The 11,604-nt window shown below is 36.7% G+C and overlaps 1 long non-coding RNA gene across 2 annotated transcripts in view; it reads left to right on the plus strand.

Annotated features, from left to right (window-relative positions):
- Positions 1 to 8,050: 8,050 nt before the first annotated feature.
- The window catches only part of LOC102474835 (uncharacterized), a 57,203-nt gene continuing 53,649 nt past the window's right edge, over positions 8,051 to 11,604 (plus strand). For both annotated transcript variants that reach the window (XR_001369771.1, XR_337457.1), the window contains exon 1: positions 8,051 to 8,181. This is a non-coding gene — a long non-coding RNA (uncharacterized LOC102474835). The remainder of the gene's footprint in view (positions 8,182 to 11,604) is intronic.

Genomic DNA, 11,604 nt, shown 5'->3' on the forward strand with positions numbered 1-11,604 from the left:
TCCCTTCTCCTCCATTTTCCTCTCGGGATCTTGGGCACACACGCACACGCGCCCGGCGTGAGATTTAAGCCACCGGGTCCGAGACGCGAACCGCGGTCGACTACGTGGGAGTCCAGCGACATAGCCATTACGCTAACTGCTAGTTCCCCTCCTCTCGGGATCTTGGGCACACACGCACACACGCCCGGCATGCGTTCTAAGCCACCGGGTCTGGGACTCAAACTGCTGTTGACTACGTGGGAATCCAGTGACATAGCCATTACGCTAGCTGCTGGTCCCAAGGAAACAGTTTTGTAAACAGATTAATAATGTCAGGCAAGAGCTAAGGGACTCCAGCTCTAATGAGAAGGGGTTAGTTCTTATCACAGCTTGTTGTTACAAGAGAGATGCGTTTTCTCACTCTTTCTGTACAGACCTGCCATTCTCCAGCAGCCATTATATGGGCCTGCTCCTTTAACTTTCTATCCAGTAGAATCACGAGTTTGTAAATAAATGTTAGTTTCTTTCTTATTTATTTATTTATTTTGAGAGATTTTTTTCCTATAGGGCGTGTGTGCTCGCTGGAATTTTGGGCATGCATACATGCCTGGCATGTGTCTCAAGTCACTAGGTCCAGAACTTAAACAGTACAGTTGGTCATGTGGGATACAGCCACCTTAACCAGCATGCCACCAGTTGTCCCCATAAAGTCTTTTTAAAGCTTTCAAAAATGTAGTCAATTTTCTATTACATAAAAAGGCCTACATTTTTTTTTCCCCAGGAAGAACTATAATTATACTGCAGTTCTGGTTGTTTTGAGACAGAGAAACAGAAAGTGAGAAATCATCCCTTCCCAGGGTGAACGGCCATGCTATCTCTTCTCTGTTCTCCTCTCAGGATCTTGGACACAGATGCACATGTGCCCAGCATGAGTTTCAAGTTGCCAGGTCCACTCAAACAGTGGTCAACTATATGGGTGTTTAGTACCTTAGCCATTATACCATCTGTTGGTCCCAAATCTTTATTTCTTTATAAATTCACTCAATCTCAGATATTTCTGTTAGTAATACAAGAGTGAACCAAGACATACCCTAACATCAAATCTTTCTCTCTCATTCCATGTTCTTGAAATTTCACCCTATTTGTCAGGTACTTGGATAACTGAAAATCTTAAATATATTGTTTAGATAATAAGACATTTCCCTATTCAAATTGTGTTAGTTTTTTTCCTACACTGAACATCAAATCAAAAAAACAAGATTTTCTGGGACCAGCAGTTAGCGTAATGGCTATGTTGCTGGACTCCCATGTACTTGACCACGGTTCGAGTTCGAGTCCCGGACCTGTTGGCTTAAACTCACACCGGGCGCGTGTGTGTGCGTGCCCAAGACCCTGAGAAGAGAATGGAGGAGAAGGGATTGCAGCATGGCCATCTCCCCTGAGGGGTGATTTCTCGCTTTCTGTTTCTCTGTCTCTGTCTTTCTGGGGAGTGCACGTGCCCTATAGCAAAAACCTCTCCAAGAAAAAAGAAAAAAAAATTAAAAAACATGATTTTCTTGGCTCCAAAAAGCTACTGGGACTTGCTCACCATGACTTCTATGGCTGAGTAGTGATCAATTCATACTGTCTGCCTGCAATCTGCACACGAACAGGTGGCATTTCCCTTGATTTGAAATTTAAAAGGTGTCTTTTATTATATTTATTTAATCATACACATTCATATAATGCAATTCTATGATGCATTCCATAAAAATTATTAAACTGTTAGGTTTTGTTGGCATGAGAAAATACACTGATGAAGTAAGAAATTTCCTGATGTCTGAAAATTCAAACTTTTTACTTAGAGAAAACCATTTATGCATAGGAGAAGATATATGTAGAAGATAGAGACCAAGGTCCTAGAATAGTATTTTAAAAATAAATATTTTTGATTTTAAAGTTTTTACAGTTGGGCCCAAATCCTCATCCATGAGTCCAGCAGTGGAATAATACATGCAAGCTTAATCATCCCAGGTTTTCTTCCTAATAATGACTGCTCATTCTAGCTGTTTAATTTGCAAAGAATAAATTGCAATGAATAATTTCAAATGAAAAACTAAATTTGATAGGATGTTAAAATATATTGAGATTTCTGGTGTCCTATAATTTCTTGGTTTAGGATTAATATAAACTCAATTAAAAAAAAGACTAATAAGTAATCTTATAAAACTTGTCTGTAATTGCTTCATACTCTGGAACATTAAGCTCAGATCTACTACCATAATTCTTTTTTATTTAAATTATGAGATGGCTTATCTTTGAGGTAACTGGTAGATTGAGGTAAGTCTTACATTGAGAAAATTCTGTAGTTACCACTTTAAATAATGATTTAAAAATTTGAGAAAACTCTAGAATTATTCAATAATTAAGTAATTAATTAAGCTGTAAGGTAATGCCAATATGCTTAAGAAATAACCTAAAACTAGTAACATATACTATAGCACACTCACTACTAAGTTAGAAGCAAAATGATTTTCTTTTCAAGGTGTTCAAGGAGTCCAAAGAGGAAAATACTAAAAATTATAATAAAAAAAAAGAATAGGAAAGCTTTATTCAGAGAATTGGTATGTAATTAGCTATAGCTTAGGTCTCCTGGAATAAAGATGAGGTATTTCAGCTAAGAAAAACTATTTCTCAACACAAGTGAATGGAGAATTATTACAACCAGACAGCTTGTCAAAAGCCAAAGTTGCAAAGCTCCATTATGCCTTGGTGGTCTATAAATAAAGGTACTCTTCCCCAGTTGCCAAGATTGTAGGTTCAATTTTACAAAAATACTATAGCAATATCATTTTGTAATTGTGTGACCTAGAGATTTACCTAACTTGCCCATTCCACAGCTTCTCAATCAGGTAACTGAAGAAAATAGAAGTATTTACTGTATAGGAAGTTGAAAAGTATAAAGAGATAATCTAAAAATAAATTCAGAATCAAAGTAATGGAACACATTTAGAAAGCACGTACATTGCACCTGGTATGTAGTAAACATGTTATTCTACGACTCTTGTATCAGACTTGTTGATGATCTTAGTTATAGACAATAGACAAAGATGTATGACTATAGTATATGCAATTCTGATAATATAAATTCTATCATTAAACTATATTCTCATGGATTAGTACAGGAACTAGCTGTATAAGGGGGCCAAATTTAAAAGATATATGAAATCATAAAGTCAGTTTCCTAAGGCTGGGAGAAGCATGTCCTGTTCGAAGAGTTTAAGGAAAGGCATAATGGCAGATGTTACCCAGTGGAGGCAGTAGCTGGTGATATTGCAGAAAAATTAACTGAGAATTTCTGTAAGGATTCTCATCTTTTGAGCAGGTACAACTTTTAGCTCTCATTTCCAAGAAAAGCACACTAGGAGTCAGCCAAATATAGCACTACAGAGATTTTTAATGTGCTTTTTGTTGTTTAGCAGCTCAGTGTACAGATCAGAGTCTCTGAATCTGAGTCGCCTGCAGGTGGGGTGGAGTGTGAGTAGCTTCTATGAACCCATCTCAGTAATTCGTATGAAACATAAGACTTACCTGGCATTTGGGATAGAGAGAAAAAAGTAGATGAGCAATATTAGCAAACAAGCTGCAGGATGTAGAGATGGCCAAGATTATACCAGTTGGTCACACATATGGAATGTTTGGTATTAGAAGTCCCTCCTCGATTAATGCCTTCCCCAACTTCACTGGTGGATTAATTTTTCATTAGGTTCTCATAGGAAAAGTGTTGTTTAAAATCTTTTTATCCTGCCTTTAATTATGAGAGAGGATATAAAGAGTTTAAGAGTACAGGTTTTGTGGGAATCAGCAGTTAGCGTAATGGCTATGTCGCTGGACTCCCACGTAGTTGACCGCGGTTCGTGTCCCGGACCCGGTGGCTTAAAACTCATGTCAGGCGTGTGTGCGTGCATGCCCAAGATCCCGAGAGGAGAATGGAGGAGAAGGGATTGCGGCGTGACCATCCCCCCTGGGGGTTGATTTCTCGCTTTCTGTCTCTATGTCTCTCTCTGTCTGTCTGGCGAGTGCACGCGCCCTACAGTGAAAAATCTCTCCAAAAAAAGAAAAAAAAAGAGTACAGGTTTTGTTAAACTAGACCCTCATACTGAATTTTCCCTTCACAGATGACCTTGGTGAGGCTATTTCTCTTCTCTTAGCCTCCATTTCATTATCTGTGAAATGAAAATGATAATTCCCTTGTGGGTTATTGTGATTATTTAGCTAATGTACGTGAATTACATCACATCATGCCAGACATGTAGTAAATACAGAAAACACAGATACGATTACTTCCATTAAGAATTCATGTATTTTCCTCTGCTTTAAGTTGAAAATTTCCATAATGCATGAAGGTCATCTTATTTATTTAAACCTATGATGATGTCAACAGATTGCCTTGCCCATAAGAGACGTAAGTGTGTATGCAATGGAACTAAATAAAAATGAGTAAGGACTAGTAATCATGAGGAGAATCAGGAAGAAAGTCCCAATTTACTCAACCAGCCTCCCACTTCCTTCCCAATGTGCTGTTCTCTGAACTTAGAGAGTTTGGTCAAAGACTGATCATTTATTTTATTGTTGTTGCCTGTCCATGTTTCTTGCAGCATATTTACCACAGAGTTGCCTTTAGATGGCCCATGCTATGTTATTAACAGCTAACCATTACATATACAATTTACTGGGGAGATAATCATCTAAATAAACATGCGTTAAGTCAGGTTCTTGCCTTATTTTGGGTGTTTGGGGGGATGAACATTTTGTGATTTGGCTCAGTAATTCAGAAGTTGGGATCTCTCTCCTTTCAAAGATCCTTTGTGTTAGCTCTCTTCATTTTATCATAAGCTCAGATATACATAGTGAAAAGGATGTTAAAGATCCAATTATCTGCTATCAGGTGGATGAGATAAATTTTTTTTATTGTTGGTTTTTACAAAATATGAGACTTGGCTGTAAGTATCCTGCCCACAGTCAGGCAGCTAACAACTCTAATACCTCGAACCTTGTCTCCTGACTTCTGCTCACAGCGCCACACAGCACAATGTACCTGATGCTAAGGCCAAACAATCCCACAAGCAGACCCCCTTGTTGCATTAGGAAAAATTTATCAATGTTATCCATAGCCAGTGTAATCATTAAGCAGGGGGACTTGGATATCGATGTGAATCTCTGAATAAAAAGCTTAACGTGGATTTCTCACAGGAGCCAATGCTGTTTCAAAAGCATTTGACCTGTTTTCCCTCTCCTCTCTTTTTAATGGCTGATTTTAAAACTTTGCAATACCAAGCTATAGCATGAAAACCCTGCTCTAGCCTTAACTACTGTAAAACTAGCAGGCAAAGCTATAAAGATTTCAGCTTTATAGTATAATCTGAAATTGAATTACTCTCATTTCATGGCAAAGTCAATACCGCTAATGGATTAGAAACATGACTGATAAAAGTATTGTTGTGTTCATATTTGAGGAATCACATGAAAAAAATGATTTTCTGTGGTCTGTGACGCTCGAAACTTGGCACTGATTTGAAAAGAAACTTGAGAGTATAAACCTCTTTAGTCAGAAAATACTTAAAGGTCAGACCATCCAGCAGTGTGGGTGGTTGGAGTGGCTGGATCTAGCATGGCCCACTTCACAGTTTCAGTCCTGGACCTGTTGGCATGAGAAACATGACAGTCACATATGCATGCATGCCAGAAATCCCAAGAGGAGAATGGAGAAGAGGGCATTGGGTGTGGCCATCCCCTCAGGGGGTGTTCCTCTCCCTCCCTCCCTCCCCCTCTCTCTTTCTCTCTCTCTCTCTCTCTTCCCCCCTTTATCAGGCAAACACCTCTATCCTGGAGAAAATTATAAATAAATAAATAAATAAATAAATAAATAAATAAATAAAGTGCTTGGAGGTCAAGATAAATAAAGCTCAAGTGAACCTGATAAAGCAGTTGTGAATTTTTCCTAGCATGTTCCATTCTACTGTCAAACTACCACTTGGAATCCAGGGCCAAATGGGGACAGCCTAAACTGCCAAGATGAAAGTCTTGTCAAGACGGTACCCTGGAAGGAGAAATTTTGTGACTTCTCAGCATGTTCTCAGAGTTTTCTAGGAATCTGTGAGTTGGACATTGTGTTGAGAATCCTAGATAAGAGATTAAATTCTGTCCATTTTAACCCTGCAAATTTGGGCTATCATTCTCTCTATAGATTTCCTATATCTGCCAAATAAGAGTATGGACTACAAGAATAATTTATCTTTTTGGATTCTAAAATATTCACTAAGGAAAGATTGCACACAGAGCTAACATGGCTGAGTGAAGTACATAAGCAAATGAAGAATATTATATGTCAAGCTAAAGGACTTATATTTTAGCCAGGCATGAGGGCACATACCTAATAGTCCCAGCTACTTGGAAGGCTGAGGCAGAAGGATTACCAATTCAAGTCTAGCCTGGGCAATATAGCAATACCCTGTCTCTAAAGTCAGCAACAATACTAACAAAAAGACTTGTACTTTATCTTAAATTTTATAAAAATAGTTTAAAGAAATTTAAGCAAGTGAATTACACCACTAAAAAAATAATTTGAGACAAAAAATTTTGAATGGCAAAGAAAATAAAAGAAAGTAATAAAAATCATGGTGAAGAGATAATTTACAAGGCTTCTTTTTAATTCAGTTGAGAAATTAAGATGTTAGCCAGTGGGCAGGAACTGTTTAGGTGTGTGTGGGGAATGGATTTGAAGTATATAAAAGAAATGCACTTAATAACAATTATCACTTTATGGAGAAATAAAAAGAGGAAGGCAAAACAAATATAAACGTAACTCTTCAAGTTTGGTTTGGAAAAATAGGTTTAGTGTAGTGCCACTTAGTAATATAATGCAGGCCTTGCTTAGTGGCACAGGTGGTGGGGTGCTACTGTATGATACAAAACCATATGGGAAGCCCTGAGTTCCAATCCCAGGTTGTCCTGAACTCCCCAGGTGCATAAGTGAGCACACCGCTGATTCTGAGTGGCCAGAAGGTTGTGGAAGCATGGTGAGGCAATGTTGGGGTTCCCCATTTTCATACCAGAAAGTATCATAAAATCATAAAATATGCTAGGATTTTCAACGTCAAGACTTAAAAAAAAGTGAGAATTCTGAAGACTGAGGCTAATTGTTAATGCTGATTTTCTCTTGAGCTATTAGAAAGCAGTGTTTGAAATACATGAAACCTGGGGGTGAAAATAGCCAGAGCTAATAATCACAAAGATTAAGCTGAATTCTCAGTAGATTTATGGAACTTGGGAAAAAAAAAGAAAGTTCAGGAACTTCCAAGGAAGAAGGTCTCTGGTGAATTAAGGTATAAGGAAAATCAATTCTAGTACTGAAAAATAAAATGATTCAATAGATAGATTTTACAGCTGATTAAAAGCAGTTGAGAACAATCAATGGGTTGAATAAAATAATAATAAAAAATTCTGACTGAAAAGATCCAAATCAAAAAGAATAGAAAATGCAGAAAAAATAGAAACAGGCAGAGAGTTAAAGTTTCCATATACATATAACTGGGACTATGGAAGATCAGGAGATAAGAATGAGGTAGAAAACAGAATGAAAAAAATGGAAGCAAATTTTCCAAAATCAAGGAGTTAAATAAATCCATAGATTTGGGAAGTATGACATTTTCAGACAAGATACATATCTTACAAATGACAAACTTCGAAGCACCCAGACAGAAGAAAGAAAAGCATTATCTTCAAAAGAACAAGAAAAAGCTTCATACTGAATTTTTAACAGAAATATGAAAATCAAAATATTTATTTTGAAACCGAAAACAACTCCCACACCACCATTTCAAACTACTTTATTTTGAACCAACTCTTTTGCTGTAAACAATTAGAAATTTCAGATTTTAAGGCATCATAACCTCATACCATTAGCTAGAATTTTCAGTGTTAAGACCTAAAAGTGGAGAATTCTGAGGACTGAGACTGTTTGTTAGTGTAGATGACATAAAGGGGTCCACTGTGATGCAGCTGTGAAACAGTATTCTGCAATGCCGGACCCACATGTAACAGGCCCAGGTTCATTGCACGGGGGCCTCCCTGTACACACACCATGCGTGTGCGCCTGCCTGTGATCCAGGGTGACCCAGGCTGCCTGAGCCTTGGCATAGATTTCTGCATGAAGATCCCATGGTAGGTACCTGTGGGTTTTTTTTTTTTTTTTTTTTTTGCTTGTCTACGATCCCGTGGAAGAAATAAACTTTATTTTAAAACAGGTTATATTAAGATCTTTCAGGTGAATAACTATGGAATTTTAGTGATGAGTCTCACACACACAAACACACATATACTCCTTCCATATACCCTACAATGTACTTCAGGTAGAAGAAAGATGACTGCAGATAACAGAGATGCAGGATAAAATAAGGTCTACAAATGTGCACACATCTGATACAGTTTTTACAACCAAAATCATAATTATCATTTATTGTGGTGTCCTAAACATATAGAGAATTAAAATATTTGGCAATAATGAAACATAGGGCAGGAAGGGAATAAATAACTTAAAATATACTCTGAAGTCTTATTTTTGAAGAGTGGATAAAAACCAATTTACACTAGACTTGAATAAGTATGCATTTTGTAATATCTAGAGTAAATGCTTAAAGAAAAAAGTGAGAATGTATAAATAATAAACTAATTGAGGGGAGAAATTAAAACAATTAATTAATAATTAATTCACCCAATACAAGTCAAAAGAGAATTATGAATCTAGAACTTTCAGAAACAAATATGTAAAAATGTTGTTAGATGGTGGATTTAAACCTGATTTTATATATATATATATATATATACACACACACATATATATATTTTTTTAATTATTTATTTAATTTTATTTATTCATTCATTTATTTTAATTTGACCAGAGAAAAACACACACACACACACACACACACACAGAGAGAGAGAGAGAGAGAGAGAGAGAAAGAGAGAGAGAGAGAGAGAGGGAAAGGGAGAAAGGAAGCCACCAGTTCTGGGACTCGAACCATGGTCGACCATGTGGGAGTGTCAGCACCTTAACCATCATGCCACCTGCTGGTCCCCAAACCTGATTATATATTAAAAGGCCATTAAATTGAGTTAGACAAAAAACACGGTCTGTTTAAAACAGAATTATTAGATTGTTAGGAAAGTCATGACGTGTTGTCCTATGCAAAAATGTGTCTTGATTTTCCTGATGAACCAATACTTAAGAAAATCGCTAGATGATAGGTAATGGAGAAATATATCAAAATGTCTGAAATGATTTACATATTACCCCTTAATGTATAGCCCTTTGATGATTAGATGACACTACCATTTTACAAATATAGCAAATCTAATTCAAGTAACATGTAGCTATTTAGTGCTGTTATTGTCACCATAACATAGCTACTTAGAGTTTAGAAGAGTTATCCCAACTTCGTATTACATGTTTATCACTTTTATAATCAATTTTAAGCAGTTTTGGCTATGTCTTCTACCGTATTTTCATCTCCAGTTGTTCAAATCTTTCTTCATGTTCCAACTTCCTGCCACTACCCTTGCCCACTAGACCTCCTCTACAATGCAAACATTTTCTTGTGTCTTCAAGCCACTTTATAGACTGTCTTTGCCATTGTTAACATAGAAAACAAAGAATTAACTTCTCTGGCTAGCATGGTGGTTGAGGCACTGGATTCTTACAGGACTAACTCTGGTTCAAGTCCAGGATCTGGCTTTGAAAGTCACCTTGGTTGTGTGTGTGCGTGTGTGCCCAAAGTTCTCAGAACACATCATATGGCAAAACAAAACAACACAAACTCCTATAAACTCATTTTTAATCGAATATTCCTATTTTCCTGTTTCACTAGATCAGAATATGAGTATCCATTTTTCTAGTTCCAAAATGCTTGCTTGAAAAAGTATATGTGTGTTTGTGTGTGCATATTGTGGAAGTTAATGCTTTTACCCAACAATATCACTGACTATAAGTATGCATCATTGAAATCCATCATTCTACATGGTTGCTCCATATATGTATTAAGCCTATTGACAATAAATGCATAGCTTTTTTTTGTCTAGACCCATGCCAGACATTAAAAACATATATATTCAATTTTGGAATGTGACCTATGCAAGATTCTACTCTTAGTTCTTTAGCATGTTTAACTATTTTAACCTTCATTCTATGAACATAAAATGCCCTGGATGTTGTTATCTTCTGGGATCACTGTGCTTCTATAATAATTATCTTATCCCATTCTCTGACTATAGTCTTTTAAGCTCAACCTCTATTGTGTTTTGCTTCTAACACTATCACATTTTTCAACCGTAGGTGTTTGTGTTCAAGTACTCATACTCCCTTCATCTCACTCCTTTTTCTGTTTTGTCTAAAGTTCCTGGCTCCCTTCCTTCTTTTTTCATTTTAGTCTACAGACCCTCCTTTCTTGATACCTGTTTATTAAGTATAAAATCCATAATCCATCACATTTATAAACAACCACAATCCCTTTGTATATTTGCAAGTGCTTTGTTCTTTTTGCACTAACTCACATACTTGAATCTATGTAAATGTGTGCTTTATTCCATCCTTGAGTAGTTTTTTATTTATTTATTTTTCCAGTCTATTTATTTATTTCATCCATGAAAGAAACAAAGAAAGAGTGGCAGAGTCAGGCACTTTCCAACAGGATCTTCACCCAATGATTCACCTTCAGCCAGCCTGGATCATCATGGGCACATGATTGTCTGACTGCCAGAAAAGGTCCCCAGATGTGATCCCAGGACCTTTCTTTCTTTAGGTGTTTACCATAGGGTGTATGTGTTGGCCTGAGAGAGACAGTCCGAAACAGAGAAAGAGAAAGTGAGAAATCACTCCCCAGGAGGGATGACCATACCACCATCCTTTTTCTTCCATTTTCCTCTCGGGGTGTTGGGAATGCATGCACATGTGTCTGGTGTGATTTTCAAGCTGCTTGGTTTGGAACATGAACTATGGTTGGCCATGTGGTAATCCATTCCCTTAACTATCTCACCAACTGCAGGCCCCAAGGGTATCTATTTTTTTAAAAATCAGTCTGACCATAGTCCAATTCATAAATCCCTTCCAGAAATTTTTTTATGTTATTTATTTTGCATTCATTCGTTGAACATCATCACAGGATATAAGATGTACAAGATGCAGTTTCCCATCCAGAATACACTGTATAATGGCTTAGTCATACATGTTATTATCACAAATAATTTTCCATTTTTTGTTTCATATATGTATGTATACACACACACACACACACACACACACACACACACATCCCTGTTTCTCACTCTAACTCTACCTCTGGTATCTGCAGTTGCTTTCCATCTCTTTTTCTTTTCTCTCCTACATTTTATTGGTTTACAAAATATCTGAATTTATCTAACTACTTTCAATAGCAAGTTCAGCTGATATAGAAATATCTTTAAATATCTTTAGGCATGAAATTGTGAGTAGAATGAATATATTATAAAACAGCACCTAGCTGAGGCTATAGAGTTTACTTTGGTCATTAAATAGGTATTTTTAATATTTTTTTTTAATTTCAAGAAAGGCAG

Source organism: Tupaia chinensis, unplaced genomic scaffold (genome assembly GCF_000334495.1).
Source record: "Tupaia chinensis unplaced genomic scaffold, TupChi_1.0 Scaffold146289_1, whole genome shotgun sequence".
In the NCBI taxonomy this organism is placed as follows: Eukaryota; Metazoa; Chordata; class Mammalia; order Scandentia; family Tupaiidae; genus Tupaia; species Tupaia belangeri.